Raw genomic sequence first — 15,660 nt, forward strand, 5'->3', positions numbered from 1 at the left:
GGGAATATCTTAATGCGATCGATTAATGGCTCATTAAACTGCCATAAAAAAATTCTCAGGCCTAATGTACAAAGCAGCATTTCATATCTGCTCAGATTGTAAATGTTGGTACTGCATTTGCCTTTGACACACTTTCCTTCTAATTATTAGATTATTTCTGATTGCTCTTTTTTTATCATCACCAGAGACATTCAATTAAAACTCAAATCGAACAAAGAACCTCAAGGACACTTTGATGTAGGACTACAAAATACAAAAAAATACCCAAGATGATCCAATTCTTAGTTTCTATTACTAAGTATAGTAGTATTTGATGTGGTTCAGTTTTGGGACTTCAGCTGTTACAACAACAAAACCCATGCCCACCGAGGAATTCAGAAATAGAAGTAGTTTAAAACAAAAAAATCTGAATTTTAACTAATTTTACACTAAATCTACAAGCTGTTCGAACATATCTATAGCTAAAACAATTCAAAGAAAAATAGTTTACCACATCTCTACTTACAGGTAAATATTACATCAGATGCTATTAGCTGATTACTGAATATTTTTCTTGAATAATAGATAAGATACTTTAAACACAACTGATCTATTGATATTTACAGTTTCAGGATGCTGGAGTTCATAAGGTATGACCCTCCCGTCAACCAAAACAGACAAATTGAGTTGATACTGTAATCGGAGTGCATTCCTCAGTATTGGAAACATAGAAAAATATGCATGTTGGTACACGAGGGACTCAGAAGCCTACCTCCGCAGAGTGTGTGTTAAGTACAGGTCTACCAGGAACCAAATCCGTACAATTCGCCCAGAAATTACAAGTGCAATCTAAGTGCACTTCTCGCAGAAATGCGATTCACACTGTTAGGGAATCGATACATTGATCTCAATCAAACCATAGTGGACTGGTCATTAAATATGCTGTTTTAAACACCAGAAAGCCCTTCCCAGTTTTCTTGATTAACCCCAACACATGCTCCGTTTAAACTGGTGGGTGAAAGCCTGTCGGTGCCGAACACATTTGAACATTGACGGTAAGCTGAGATTCTGCGCCAGGACTCTGACCTCTCATACCTGTCTGTTTCCTGTGAGAAGCACCAGCTCTTCCCTCCCACTCTTCTGGCTGCAGGTTAACTTCAAAGGGCACTCTGCTCTCCCCCAGATTACTTCACTGTTACAGAACAAAAAACAGACAGCTCAGTGCCTCGTGCCTCCCTTCTTTTAATCTCTTTCCTTGTTTTTGTTCTTTCTTTAGTTTTCGTAAGCTTTTCAACGACAAGGCAACTTGCAGTTTCATAACCTTTCGCTTCAAAAGGTTCCGCTTATTCACTTCAGCAATGACTTTGCCTCCACTGACAAGAAACTTCAAACTCCCTCTGTAAACACAATGGGTGAACGAGCACACACACACTCACTCACACACACACCCCTTGGAGACTCAGATTTCAGGATTTTTTTTTTTACCTCCTTCTCAGGAGTAGTTTCTATTTGGTGTCTTCAGATTAGAGACCGTGAGGTGGGGTGAGGGTAGGGAAACTTGCAAATGATTACCCATCCATGACAAAAGAAAGGAGACAAACTCTGAGCAGGTCTGGAATGCAGGATCTTAAAGTCTTCACACAGAGAGAAAAGAGAGGGGAAAAAAGGTTGTCTTCATTACTGTACTGTGTGACCCCAATGGAAATGATTAACAGTGAAGCATAGTGACAGAATAGAATTAATGAAGGTTATCTGGTATGGAACAATTGAGTACTTACTCCTAAGTAAGAAAGAGAGAAAATAATTGCTAACATGGAATTATGCATATATTTTATCTAATGTCAATGTTCCAATTAAACAGGTCATTTGAATTCCCTTTCTGTGGTATGTTACAAGAATTATAATGAACAAGTATCAAAAAACAAAACTCACATTTTTGTCAAAATTCATAGACACTTGCACAATGTTTGCTGAGACAATGTGGTAAGCACTGCAAGACCTAGATGCAGGGCTGATGCTATTTTTCTTAAATAGAACCATCTGTCCGCTGCGTAAACGTGGAGTCTTGCCTATAAAATCCTTCTCTAGCTGTAATTTCACTTGTATGAGGCATTCATAAACTGTATATTCTTCACAAACACCACCTTCAAAGCTGAGAATGGGAAAGCTACAGTAAGAGTTTAAATGAAATCAGCAACACCTGAGGCCGGTTTGAGAAAAAAGCTATTAAAGTGAAGAAAACTAAGTAAAAAATGCCTTTGAATCTGACTTGCAAAATAAACATTCAATTACACTTTCACCTGTGCCCTTCATATACTAAATTATCCACATAACATATAGAACAATACTTCATTTGAATCTGAGCAAATTGTGATTAAATAAAAAACCTAAATACCCATAGACAATATTGATTATTAAGGGTACTCATCAGATGTAATTTTGCTTTCTGATCTGAAGTTCAAGGTGGCATTGACAGGTTAATTTCCAAATGATCATAATCAAAACACAAACCACACTGCATTCCTCCACAGTACAGCATTCGAAGTAAATAAGTGATAGTTGTAGGATCTGGAGTTACCGTAGCAACCCACCTGTTATTTTCACCTTTACAGTACCTTCCTACATTCCAGAGGCCCACTTAGATTCCTGTAAACATTCCGAGGCTGCATTCTGAACTCCTGACAGGGGCTGCCTTCCAAGTCAAAGGTAGAGCATCCTCTCCCAGCCAGTAGCTCTCAGAGGTTAGGGATACATAATGTTTTGCAACACTAGTAAAGTAAACATCATCTTCTGGCTCACTGCTTTTCTGTTATGAAATGATTTATATCGAAGCACAGCCTACATCATTGTGCTACAGACCAAAAATGTATTACAGGATCGTTCTTACCCTACCTGTATTGTAGTAACGAATCAGTACAGAATCAGGCCTGATCCTAGACTTTTTAAAAAAATGTATTCCACGTGTTCCTCTATACCTCTTTTGTCTTTCATCTTTTTCACTTAAGTAGTGATTAATATGAGCAAATATCTGCACCACTGCTGTGATAATTGATTCTTTCATGGGATTAATTTCCAGCATTTTTTTCAGATTTTTTCCATCAATCATGTTTTAACACTCCACTTGAAAGAAGGGAATATTCAACTTGAATATTAGCATCTGTAAGTGGTGGTGCTACTGCCGACTAAAGAACACAGTGGGGGGTTCCTGTAATGCAGTCAGGCAAACCGATCCCTACTGACATTCTATCCACACACCACAGGAGCAGCTCTAAATTCACACCATTGACTTGGTTATTATCTGCAGCTTCTCATAGCCAGAACCTAAACTAGTTAATGCACAAGTACAGTATCCTCTTCGCACTGAAAGCTGTTGTATCCTAGGAAGGCAAGTCCTGGAAGACATTTAGATTTTTTTGTTTTAACTCACCCATACACAAAGTATAGCATTGCAAGAATTAGGGCTAAAATTATTAGAAACTCATTTTCACTTGAGTCCCTGGGTACTTACTGCATAGTTCAAAGGTCATAATATCCCTTCTCTCCCTTCTCCTTGTAATGCTTTCTAACAGAAGAGACCATTTTGTTCTGCACATCATATGAGTTTGGAAGGGTTGTAAGAAAGACCAAATGGTCCCACAGATGACAAAGTTCAAAGCTAGAACACTGTGGCACAAGATAATACTGCAGGACGTCCACTGAACGGTACTGTTTCCCTGCCTTAAAAATGCAGAATATTCGGAAGAAATAGATTAACACAGGAATGGCAAAATGCCTGCTATGCTCGAAAAAATTTGTTTCTCTTAACTGCCAAATTATCCTGAAGGGAAAAAAACCCATTAACCTGTTTCACAGACACTGTAAATATTGTTTTCTTCTCCTAACACCTTTTTTTCTTTTTCATCTTGAAAGTTTAATCAACTCACATTTTATTAAACTTCTGATATGACTGTATAATTGTAATTAAGGAGACTGGGGATTTTGACAATGAATGTCTGAGAACAGGTGAGTGCAATCTTCCTGATTAAAGGGCTATCGAACCATTTAATGATAGCATAAGGCGTTTTCCCCCAGCAGTTTATGGTTCAGGAGGCTGCATTAAAAAATAAATAAATTCAATTGACAAGCAAGCAGGTTATGAATTATCAGGAGGGCTCAGATGTGGATGGGGATGACTGGCCAGGTACTGCATCATCTTGTAAGTTAATGTAGGCGTGTTCACTCAAACAGCTTTCGCTCAATTACAAGTCTAATAATGCTAACCCAGAGCTCAGAACAGTCTGTCATCAGGAATAACAAAAAATGGGTTTAATAATGAAAATGTAACAGGGGTAAAAACATCAATACTGACAGGAAACACCTTCCAAACCCAGCTAGACTGGTGCTGATATTGTATACCATCACCAGCCTTAATCCAGAGGTATGCCGATGTAAAAACCAACAAACAAGTCATGGGTTGAGTAAAGCACTAGGTGGAGGTGTAGGTTACCTCCAGGAAATTTGAAAAGATTTAAGATTATCATTAATCTGGAACAAAAGCAATATGAAAAATAACAATTAATATTAAGAAAATTGATTCTCTTTACAATTGAAAGTATTAACCTCTAATGGTTACTATTTGCTGTAGATTACTATTTACTGTTATGTATAGATAAATGCAACAGGTGCATATAACAATATTAATTCTTCACATAATTATTACTCGGATGACTCACTGCAGTGAAAGAGTGGCAGCTTGTACTTTTGGCTGGATGGTTTGGTCTTTCATGTGATCTCCCAACATGGACACATTTCCATCTGTAGCAGGCAGGGTCAAATGTAATTTACTGGAAGACACAGCCTTGCTTTCATAAAGCAAGCAGATTTTTCTTGTTTTCTGCACTGATAAGAGGCTTAAGCACACTTGACCTGCTTCTGAAGCCCATAATTTATAGCCCTTACTTCATTATTCAAGTAGGAAACAGATGTCCTGTCTGATAGTGGACGTTCCCCAGGACTGGAGCCCCATTAGTGCACCTGCTACGGTTCACATTCAGCTATAGGTCCTCAAACTTCATTCACATCAACCCGCTGCTTTTCGTCAGAAGTGACTTCCTGTAACTACTGCCACTGCAGAGACACCCAGGAGATTGCTTTGGTGGACATCAGGAATTGTGTAGCCTCAGAGCAGGGGTAAAAGCTGGCTTTACAGACACTTTATATCAAATACAGAAATGTCTGCTTTTTTCTGACACTGTAATTAACTGTACAGTAATTAACATGCCTCTGGTAGATGATATGGTATGATGCATGACCACTTGGCATTACATTTTAGGATTATGTAGGTTTGGGAATCCATTTTTAAAGGTGCTATATACAAATTATTTATTTAAACTGTAGGTGATAGGCATTCAAGCAAATGCATGTATTAAGATTAAGATCTGTTTAATAGATACAAAGCAAAGTACAGATAATGGACAAAGGCTCTGACTGAAGTGATGTAATTAGCAGAGGGATCTATATTAGACTGTAGACTGTATTAGACTGTTAGTCCTGTTTTAAATCAACGATCTAGATTCTAGCATAGTTAGTAAACTAGTCTCAGATCACAGTTTAAAGATGATACAAACATTAAAATGATTGCTGCAAAAGACATTCAAATATTTCAACAGAATTCAAGATCTAAATCAAGGGAAACATCTCACTGATTTAATTTAATGTAGACAGACTGTATACAGTATGAAGGGTTACAGGCAAGTAAACATTGTATCTAGATGTACAGTTATAAGTTTAGAATTTAAGTAAATGGATGTAACATTAAATTATTCAATATACTATTAAAGGCTCACTTTAATACTGTGAATACTGTGTACAATTCTGGTTAACAAAAAATTTAATGCAGCTCTGTTCTTTAGAATCTTTCCAGGGATGTGTTATCAGGTACATTCCCAGACTCAAAGGAATGTGTTACTGTAACAAGCTAAAAGAACTAAATCGTTTTAGTCTCGAACAGAGAATACTGTGATGGCACCCGGTTCAATTAGTCCAGATCTTCAAATGCATTGACAAAGCTAACCCTCCAGGCACACTCAGAATCCTCAGTGAAACACAATTAAAACTGAGAAAAGAGACCCTTCTTTACTCAAAATGTTTGTGGGAGTCACGTTTTTCCAGCCATGTTGAAGACAATGCTGTTTCACCTTTCAAGATGGCTTGATGAGATCCTTAGATCAGTTAGCTACTAGAACCCCAAAAAACAAGCTGGGCTAAATAGCTCCCTCTCTTTCACAAACTTTAACAATTACAGTATTAGTGTTAGTACATCCTAGCTGAGTTTTAAGCCAGGTTATGCTAACATTCAATACCACTTTCTAAAAAAAACACTAGCCTTTCAACTTGTTGATCTTTCCATGGGCAAACAAAATAACTAATAATTAACAGCTGACATCATTAGCTATCATAGACCAATTGTTTTTTCACTCTTTTTCTTTTTAAACTAATATAAAGTGTTCATATGACAAAATTTGCAGTACATTGCCCGTTCAAAACTAAATTATGATGAAGCTGCTGATCCAAATCACAGAAGAATACGAATCTGGGGCCTCTGTAGTCTAACACATGGGCACTGCCACTATAACACAAGACCCATCCCACTCTGGGGGCTTTGGAAATATGCTTAAGGCTGTTGTTATCACAAAATGTATGCAGAAGCAAGGCCAAGTAGTTTAAGGGGACTCTGCTGTGAATGATTTCCTACAGATGGTGGCTGATGAAGCCAGAAGAGAAAGCTCAGGGGAATCAAAGCATCAATGCAGCACATATACCTGTAGACAGACTAGAACCACCACCTCACAAGACAAGACTTCATTCCCAAACATATAATTTAAAAACAAGTAATGTAGGTCTTACAAAATTTACAGAAATTGTCCTTATTCAGGATCTAATTATAAAGGTGTTAACCCAGGTGATTTTGTGTTTCCATATAAATCCCAAGTAGGCAAATCTTACAAATAACTTCCAATTTTTTAATTCACACTATGAGAACTTTCTCAATTTTTTCTATAAGTCATTTGTAATTTCAAATTCCAACCTGGAGAATAAATTAAGCAGTACTGGCAAGAACAAAAGAGTACTTTTCCCAAATAGAGTCTTTTTCTGAAATTCACCTTTTCAGGCTCCCCATCTGTGGTATCTAATGAACACCCTGTCTAACCTGCTACCTACATCATTACCGCTGCTTCAAATCTACTTTCTATAATATAACATTTTTCTGACCAATAATTTTGACTATTTCTTTTTTTTTGGTTTACTTCTCTTACACTGCTTATTTTAACATACAAATGACGTTGTGGCCCAATTCGTGGAGGTAAGGGCTTGGATCTGATTACCTGACTGTTCCAGTTACCCACAAATCATTGTATGACATAAGATTTTACGTTTCCAGTTGTGACCCCCTGATCGTGTACTTTATTTCAAGTCTGAAACATGTCTTTATATACAGTACATACTGTACGCTTGAATCAAATCTCCACTCAATTTCCTTCATCCTAGACTAAAGAGATTTAGCACCTCTAATGTATCCATATACAACAATCTTCTGAGACCAGGAGTCAGCCTTGTTGCTCTCTGAAATCTTTTCTGAAACTCCTTGTAATATCCTTTTTCTAATAATGTGGGGGAAAAAACAGAACACTATATTCTAAATGAGGTGTTACAGATGTGTTGCAAAGCTGAACTTTCCTGCCCAAGTTCCCCTGAATTTTAAATTCTACTTTTTTTTGCTATGTACTCAAGCATTTGGTTTGTTTTTTATGGCTTTTCTACACTTTCTTAATGAGGACATAGAAGGACCTGCACAAACACTCTGATCCCTTTCATGCATAGATTCCAGCAGCTCAGAATTACCCATGCAATATGTATAATGCATGATGTGATTTCCCATTAGTATCACTTTCCACTTATCAATATTACATTTAATTTGCCAAGCATTTGCCCAATCCAGGATTTTTTTCTTAGTCTTTTGGCAAATCCCTTGCCAATGTTTCTGCTTGCTGCTACCCCTATTTATGTATCATCTGCTGTTTGAACTAATTTGCTAACTGAATCAGGCATCCAAAGCATTGATATAGATTAGAAAGAGCAACAAGCCTAAATTGAATCATTTCTCCAATATATGGTTGTCCCTCTGGTTCAAGTACAACCCATCCTGCTTTATCTAAATCCATTTCTCATCTTGTCCTGTATTTATTAAAATCGGTTACTGTGAAACAATAATTTAACTAATAATAATTAGTCCTTAGATTTATAGAGCACCTTTCATCACCAAGGATCTCACTTTACCTACTTCATACTGAATACTGAAAGGCAGTCCCCATCTGAGAGGTGCACAGCCTCTATTATGAGTCAACACCCCTACTGTATCTTTGTACTTAGTACACGAGATTAGTTACTTATGAAACTATGATCATTTCATTGCACAAACAGTGGTTGTTTTGTTTGTAGCCTAGTACAAAGGAATATGTTAAATATATATTAATATGTTTTACTGAAGTGTTTCACTTTGAAGGATTGCATGCTGTCACACTTTATGTTTTCAAATCTGATCCCATTAAGGCATCTAGTTTAAGTCACTTTTCTTACCAGCCTGTTTCCTGCACTGCCCTTAACAAAGCGTTATTCATCTACTGTATGCAAGTAAAAAAGGAGAAATTACAATGTTAAATTAAGCTGCAAATGCTTGAGCCATGCAGTTTGATGTGGGATTTAAGAATAAATAAATTAGGTAGGAGTCACTCACTTCACCCCAGTAAACCCAAATAGATAAAATATTTATTGCAAGGTGTACATTTTTACTATGTGCATCTTGAGTTTGTTTACTGCTTCAGAATGTACAAGGAACCTCATAACTGTAAACATAAGTACTTTAAGTAAATGCTTAATGAAATGTTTTTTTTTTAGTTTTTAAGGAATGGAACATCATTAAGAATGCGAAAGGTCACACAAGACTGCAAGACTCAGAGCAAATTGGATTCTGACTTTGAGGATGCATTAGTTCATCCACAAGACTGCACTAGTCAGATCCTGTATATCAACTGAGCAATGCGTGGCTATCGGGGGGGGGGGGGGGGGGGGATTGGGTGACTCAACGTGTTAATGCCCCAGACTCTCTGGCATTCTTGAGGTCGTTCGGCTTCAAATCAGGCACAAGTCAGAAATGAAATGAGTTTGGTATCAGCAAAGCTTTAACCAACATCTGTACAGAAACACAAATCTTTAGCAACGTTCACAGCTCAGAACAACTTTCAAATGTAGGAGGGCTTAGAGCGTGTCCCAGCACTGCAAAGCAAATAATGGAAGTATCTGGAATGACTAATAAGGGGACGCATACTGCTCCCTTCTGTAACAGAAAAGAAAAAAAAAACATTTGAAAAATGCTTGAAGCTCTCATTTTTGGCACTGAAAGACTGGTTAAGGTTATCAGGAAGCTGGGCTTTATTCCCAAAGGAGGTAACGTGGGAAAGATTTTTATTAAAAGCTTCAAGCAACATTTTATAGGGGAATCAATGGGACTGCTAGATTCCATGAAACCCAAAATTCTCTTTTTCTTGTCTGCCTTTTGCTTCACTTTATTAGAAACCCATCCTGAAATTTGTTGTCAGAGAGAAATCAAAATTGAATTTCTCTATTAGAAAGTGGAGCACGATAGGCTGTATAAAATGGTCCTGCAGATTTGAATCCATGGCGATGTTTTAAGATCATTCAGACATTGCTGGCTGCCAGGAATTTTAAACCCCCTGTAGTCGATATCCTTAGTTGTATCAAGAGAGGGACCAACCTGACATAGGCTTTAAATTTTTCACATATTTATGCCAAAGGTGGGGACATTGGACTAACATTAAGATAAGCATATTTCTGTAGTTCATATATATCATCAAAGCAGTCACAACAGTGAAAAGAAATCTTTTCTATGAAATGGCAGACTTCCCCAAATGTGTGCAGAACATTTAAATACCACCTAGGGGATAATACCACACATCAGAAATGGAACCACGTGAACATGCGAGAGCCTGAATCCCCTATTTAAAATCTAATCATCCTTTCCCAACTCTATATTGTTTTTACTATTTTCATAATACATAGATTGCTACAAAGTTGCCACAGACTTAAAGTGATCTTTTTTTCCACATTGAATATACAGTAGTACATGGTTTAGTACAGCTTGTCTAAATGTTTTTCTTAAACAATCTTAAAGAATCCTACTGAAATCACTCTTTTGATTCTTGAATACTAATCTGTTTAAATTTAATCTGAAATCTGATGGCCTAATTCACAGCATGTTGCTATTCTAAAAATAAAAAAATGCTTCTTGCTTTACACTGTTATATTACATATTAGAAACAGAGGAATTCACATTTAAAAATATGCCTGTTGAGTTGATATGATGCTAACAAAGATTAGTTTTCTATGTGTTTACATTAAATTTGACCAAACAAATAAGGCAAAATAAAGAACTGTATTGGAGGAAAAAAAACATTTTAGTGCTATCTTTCTTACTATACCTTGGAGTAGGGGTTAGGGCTCACGACATGAGGCTGGAGGGCCATGTGTTCAAATTCTGGATGGGACACTGTGCCTTTGAGTAATAACTTCACTCAAAAATTACTTTTGTTGATGTCCTACAAAGGTATTCACCAGTTCATTATTGTGAATGAGAATTCAGTCACAATTGATGTATTTGGCTGAACACAAGTTCAAATCTATAAAGGTGTGCTGTATTTATTCTATGGGAAATTTCTGGGGGGTCAAACTAGTCTGCTTCAATCTTCTAAAAGGGGAAATTAACATAAGGACTCTTCTTGAATCAGTGTCAATTCAGTAGTGTCGCGGTACTACCTCACTTACAAAGGTTTTTATAATACAAAGCAGTGAGGCAACAGGGAGCCTGTGGAATCTATTCAGCTCACCCACATAGCTATACCACCAAGAGTTAATAGTTCAGTAATAGTGCTTGTCCTATGTGCCAAACATCAGCTTCATAAAGAAATAACACAAGTTTCTTTTTTTATATACAGTATGTGGTAATTGCTGTCCAAGTGAAATTGCATGTTTAGAAAATTAAAGAAAGGCTTTTAAAACTGCACGTCACACATGTACATATTGTTTCACTTTATCATGTTCAGCATATGCTCTACAGTTAGACAATTTTTAGGAATTATATGAATAAACCTGTGGATGGACTATGATTGGTGTTAATTCTCATTCGAAAGGGAATTAAGTCCTCATGAAAGGGATGCATTATAACCTGCTTCAATGGCAAACCCCTGCTATTTTGTTAAATGGGTAAAAAGAAAACTCACACTCACACAAAAATGGATGGTTTAATGGGATTTAGAATTCCATTTAGAATGGTTTCATTTGAGTCTTCACAAGAATCATACACAACTCTGCTGCAAGCAAGTGAAAATGACAAATATTAACTTCATTTAACGTAAAAAGAATATGTGCCAAATGGAGTTAATAAGGGGAGTTACATTATTTTTGAATAATGTAAAATAAAATTGTTTACAAAAACGTATAAATATAAGGACCATATAACAGTGGATAACAGCTATATTCAGAGTATATTCATGTATACTCTTTACTCAGGCAAACCAGCATAAAACCTTGAATTCTGAATTTGCTTCTAATTTTTCTTTTCAAAATAAATCCTCTGTGTTCTGTTCTGGGTTGAATGAACATCCCATTAAAAGCTGAGATCTGCACATTTCTGTATAATCTAATATGTGCTAATATACATTGATAATATCTGATGTAAGAATAAACATAATGAAATACAGTAATGCATTTCACTTAACACAAGGCTTGTAATTAACAAAACCAACACAGTCTTTTCGAAACAAATTCAATTGCAGTGCATCATGCCTCCCATTACCTGATGCCACCATCTTCAACTACTCTTCTAATGTAGCTATTTTTTTCCTAAGGCTACGTAAACTCATTCTTTCTGTGTATATTATGTATATCTCAAGAATAGATATAACTAAAATTACTGCAACCAGTCATTATACTGTAGCTGAGCTGCTTGTTTTGCACAAAGACAAAATAAGGTCAGGTGAGTAGAAAAGGGAATTAATACAGATTTTCCCTCTTTCCCAACAGTAGCATGTTGTCTAGTCCTCAAGACACAAATTCGTGGATCTGTAGGTTTGATTTCGAGAACCATCCTTAGAACAGGGGATATGCTAATGTGGCGGAGGACAGACAATCCTTACTACTGGGAAAAAAAACTTTGGGGAGTTTCTCCCACATTACTATAATAAGCTTTCAGTGACATACTGTAGGTTTCTGTGATTTCCTCCCAGTTAAGCCAACAAGTCTGAGTCCCTGCAGAATTTCTGCAGGAATTTTTCTTAATATTTCCAATTTGTTTTTTTCATTTCCATGACAATTAATTTTAAATCCTACTTAAGCAGAAGGAAAATAATGCATATTTAACGGTCAACTATGTTTGTGCAACATGACAACCTGTGTCTTGAAATAAGAATAGGTTCTGTTCTCTGGAGAATGAGATACACAGCAGTTGGATATTTCCGCAGGGGATTTGAATTATTTGTATTTACTGAATTCAGGGACACACGGGCATATAATTATATATGGCTAACAGATTCCTGCAAATGCATGTTATATTTTCCAGTTGCACTGGACTCTTGCCTGCAGACAGTTTGAAATTCAAATGACACATAGAAATTGTCTGAGGTCATGGTAGAGGTCTTGTTAGTTTTATTACAAATACTACTCTCTGTCATGGTTAAAATACATATTATTCACTGTCATTTACGTGTGACATATTTTTTGTGGCTTCATAATTTGTCTATATATATGTACATATGTCAGCGTAATGCAAACAAGTCTTTAGCCTGTAGGGGGATATAAAGTATTAAAGAGGATAATTATGTTTTTTCATCGCACGCAGTATTGTGGGAAATTTTCAAACAATATCTTAAACACTGTACACTAAAGCATTAAAAGGCAGAGCAGAAAACGTGATCTGTAATCGTAAGAATTAAATCATAAATAATAGTGAAAAGCTGAAATATTAAGACAATTTCTTATAGTCAGAGCACTGTTTACTATTCAATTTTGCATTCAAGGAATGTCTGTGGTACCATTTAAAGTAAATTCCTACAGGCTACGGAATTTCAAATCCTGAGTTAAGGGAAAGCTTGGATTTTATAAAAAGAACTTTATATTGATTTCCCCCCTGCAATGAGTATAAATGAATATATAACTGAATGATGATCCTACCAGTTCCTTCAGGCTCTTTTCTGTTAATATTTTAAACACAGGCTGTTGCAGAACGGCACTCACAGTTTTCAACTGAATCCTGTATTCTTGTCTGAGTATGACAGCTAAGCTTGTGATTCCCTCAAAGTAGTTAGGTTTCCTGTTGGAAAAGGGGCATAAGTCGCATTGTTCATGAGCTACACTCTTAGATTAGGCTGTATTTGAAAATGAGAAATGTGGTTGGTCGGTTAACATTGGTCTAATCCTCATGGAAGGAATGATCGGTTATGTAAACACAGACAAAAAATCTTCTTAATAGAAGGTCAGTAAGCAGGGCAGAGGTGATGGCAAAGGTGACCCCAGTTCCCCACAGTTATTCTGATTCTAGAATAACTAACATTGACTTTGGAATGCAAAGCTTTACCCCAGTGAGTTTAATTTATCTTCTATTGTGTTTCTTGTCAAGGACATTCAGTGCAGCCCCCAACAGGCATGTTGTACAGCTTCCTTCCCATTGAACTAAAACACCTTGAACAATGGCAGACAGACCTGTCAGAACACATTGATTAAAAACCAAACACTTTTATCCATTTCTTAACTGTAGCTTCTTCCATAAATGTTGGTGAGACCAGAAAATTGTTCTTTGCACTCTGTCATTCCCGGTTTTAAAAATGCACACTTTAAAAACTGGCTAAACTGGAGAACTCCAGAGATTTAATGTGTTCCATGAATAGGGAACCACCATTAACGTAATCATGGAACTAACATATGAGGTAAACACAGTGTGGGACACAGTGAAGTGTCAGAACGTAGCAACATGGTTAGGCAGTAAGTAATTGTTAGGGTTATGGACTCATAACTACAACTGGTACAAGTGTACGGTGCTTTGGATAAAAACATCAACCAAATGAATTAGTAATTCAGAACACCTCTTTTTATACCTGGAATATCCCAGGAGTGCCCCAGCAGACAGAACACTCCCACTTTGCTACTACAGATCCAATCATCCATTCCTTAGCAGTTTCAGATAATGCTAGGATCTCCACAAATCTAGAGGACATCAGAAGGACACAGGGGTGGTGATATTCTTTGCCGTTATACTAACATTAAATGGATAACGTGGCAACAGGTTCCTGTGATTGCCTGAAAGCAGCAGCTGATAATTAGAGTGCTGACATCCACTGGAAAACTTTAATATTCAAAAGTGAAAGGAGCATGAAACGATGTGCATGGGGAAGGGAAAGTACAATATATTCAAGAGCACAGACCTCTGAAGAATTTCAGGGCCTCCATATACAGTAAATGGAGACTACAGTAAGAGGATTAACTATAATAGGATGTTCAAAACCCAGACTCACACCGATAATAATGTGCAACTAAAGAGTTTAAATTGATTACCAGGGGGCTAGAGTCTCTGCATGCGTACATTAGTGTACTGTATGTGTGTGAGTGAAAATGTCTCAGACACACTAACTACATCATGGAGAATTCAGTTCCAATTTAGAGTGAGTCTAAGAAGGGATGAAACCACAAGCTGGCAAAGGAACAACATACGTACCCTAAGGGAAGACACTTGTCAGAACCAATCTTAACGGAACGTACATACTGTATATCCCTTCATGAAAAAAAAAACAATTTTACAGTTACTTACTAGACCCTTCCCTGAAATCCGTCTATAAACACGCCAGCCAGATCCACAGCTAAGCAGATCCTGTTATTTCTTGCTCACCCTTCTGCCTATCCAAGAAAGGGGGAAAAAATCGAAAATCATTTCAGCACAGTCAACAGGACATGTTTTTACATAACAAAAAGGTGCATGTTATCTAACATTTGGTTCACATCTCCCCTGGGCCTGGAAAAAAAACAGCAAATGAGTTTGCTAAACTATTCTCTCTCTGCCATCACTGACTGCAGATACAGTTTCATGTTATGACAATCAATGCTTTGTGAACTGCGAATTCCAAAAAAGGTCAGGCTCATTGGCTGTAGCCTTGCACAAAGCAAAACACTGGCTATGCTGTTGTGGTCCGAGAAGAACATTTATTCTTTCAGCACTGTCTGGGTAAGACTGTCAATTATAAAATGTTTTGTTTTCACTCTGTACTTACAGCACATCCTTTGATGCATCTAAAGTCTAAAACATACTTTATCTGCCTCAAGGGATGTTTGTATCTCTAATTTAATTCTGATAACAAAGTACCTATTGTTTGAAGACGTTATACTAGCCAGGAATGTAATCCCTTGGCGATAAACAGGCTTAAACAGTTTGTATTTGTTTTTTTTTTCCAGTGATAATGGCACATTGTTATGAGCAAAATTCCATTGCCTGAGGTTCTTAGATTATCTAGATTAAAACAAATTAATGTATATATATATAAAAAAGAAATTCAGGCTTTTTTAATGAATAAAGCACAATACATT

General features: G+C 36.7%; 1 protein-coding gene across 16 annotated transcripts in view; it reads right to left on the reverse strand.

Annotated features, from left to right (window-relative positions):
* The window catches only part of large2 (LARGE xylosyl- and glucuronyltransferase 2), a 271,183-nt gene that overhangs the window by 44,209 nt on the left and 211,314 nt on the right, over positions 1-15,660 (reverse strand). For 7 of the 16 annotated variants that reach the window (XM_088612019.1, XM_088612013.1, XM_088612010.1 and 4 more), the window contains 2 exons: positions 14,891-14,976; positions 1,075-1,171 (listed from right to left, as the gene is read on the reverse strand). The exons of 1 other annotated variant lie outside the window; for it this stretch is intronic. The gene's annotated coding sequence lies outside the window, so the exon portion shown is untranslated. Of the gene's footprint in view, positions 1-1,074; positions 1,413-1,464; positions 1,614-14,890; positions 14,977-15,660 lie in introns of those variants that run through there. 8 more of the 16 variants (XM_088612011.1, XM_088612004.1, XM_088612014.1 and 5 more) reach the window with 6 other exon arrangements.

Source organism: Lepisosteus platostomus, chromosome 18 (assembly GCF_059453375.1).
Source record: "Lepisosteus platostomus isolate fLepPlt1 chromosome 18, fLepPlt1.hap1, whole genome shotgun sequence".
Taxonomy (NCBI): Eukaryota; Metazoa; Chordata; class Actinopteri; order Semionotiformes; family Lepisosteidae; genus Lepisosteus; species Lepisosteus platostomus.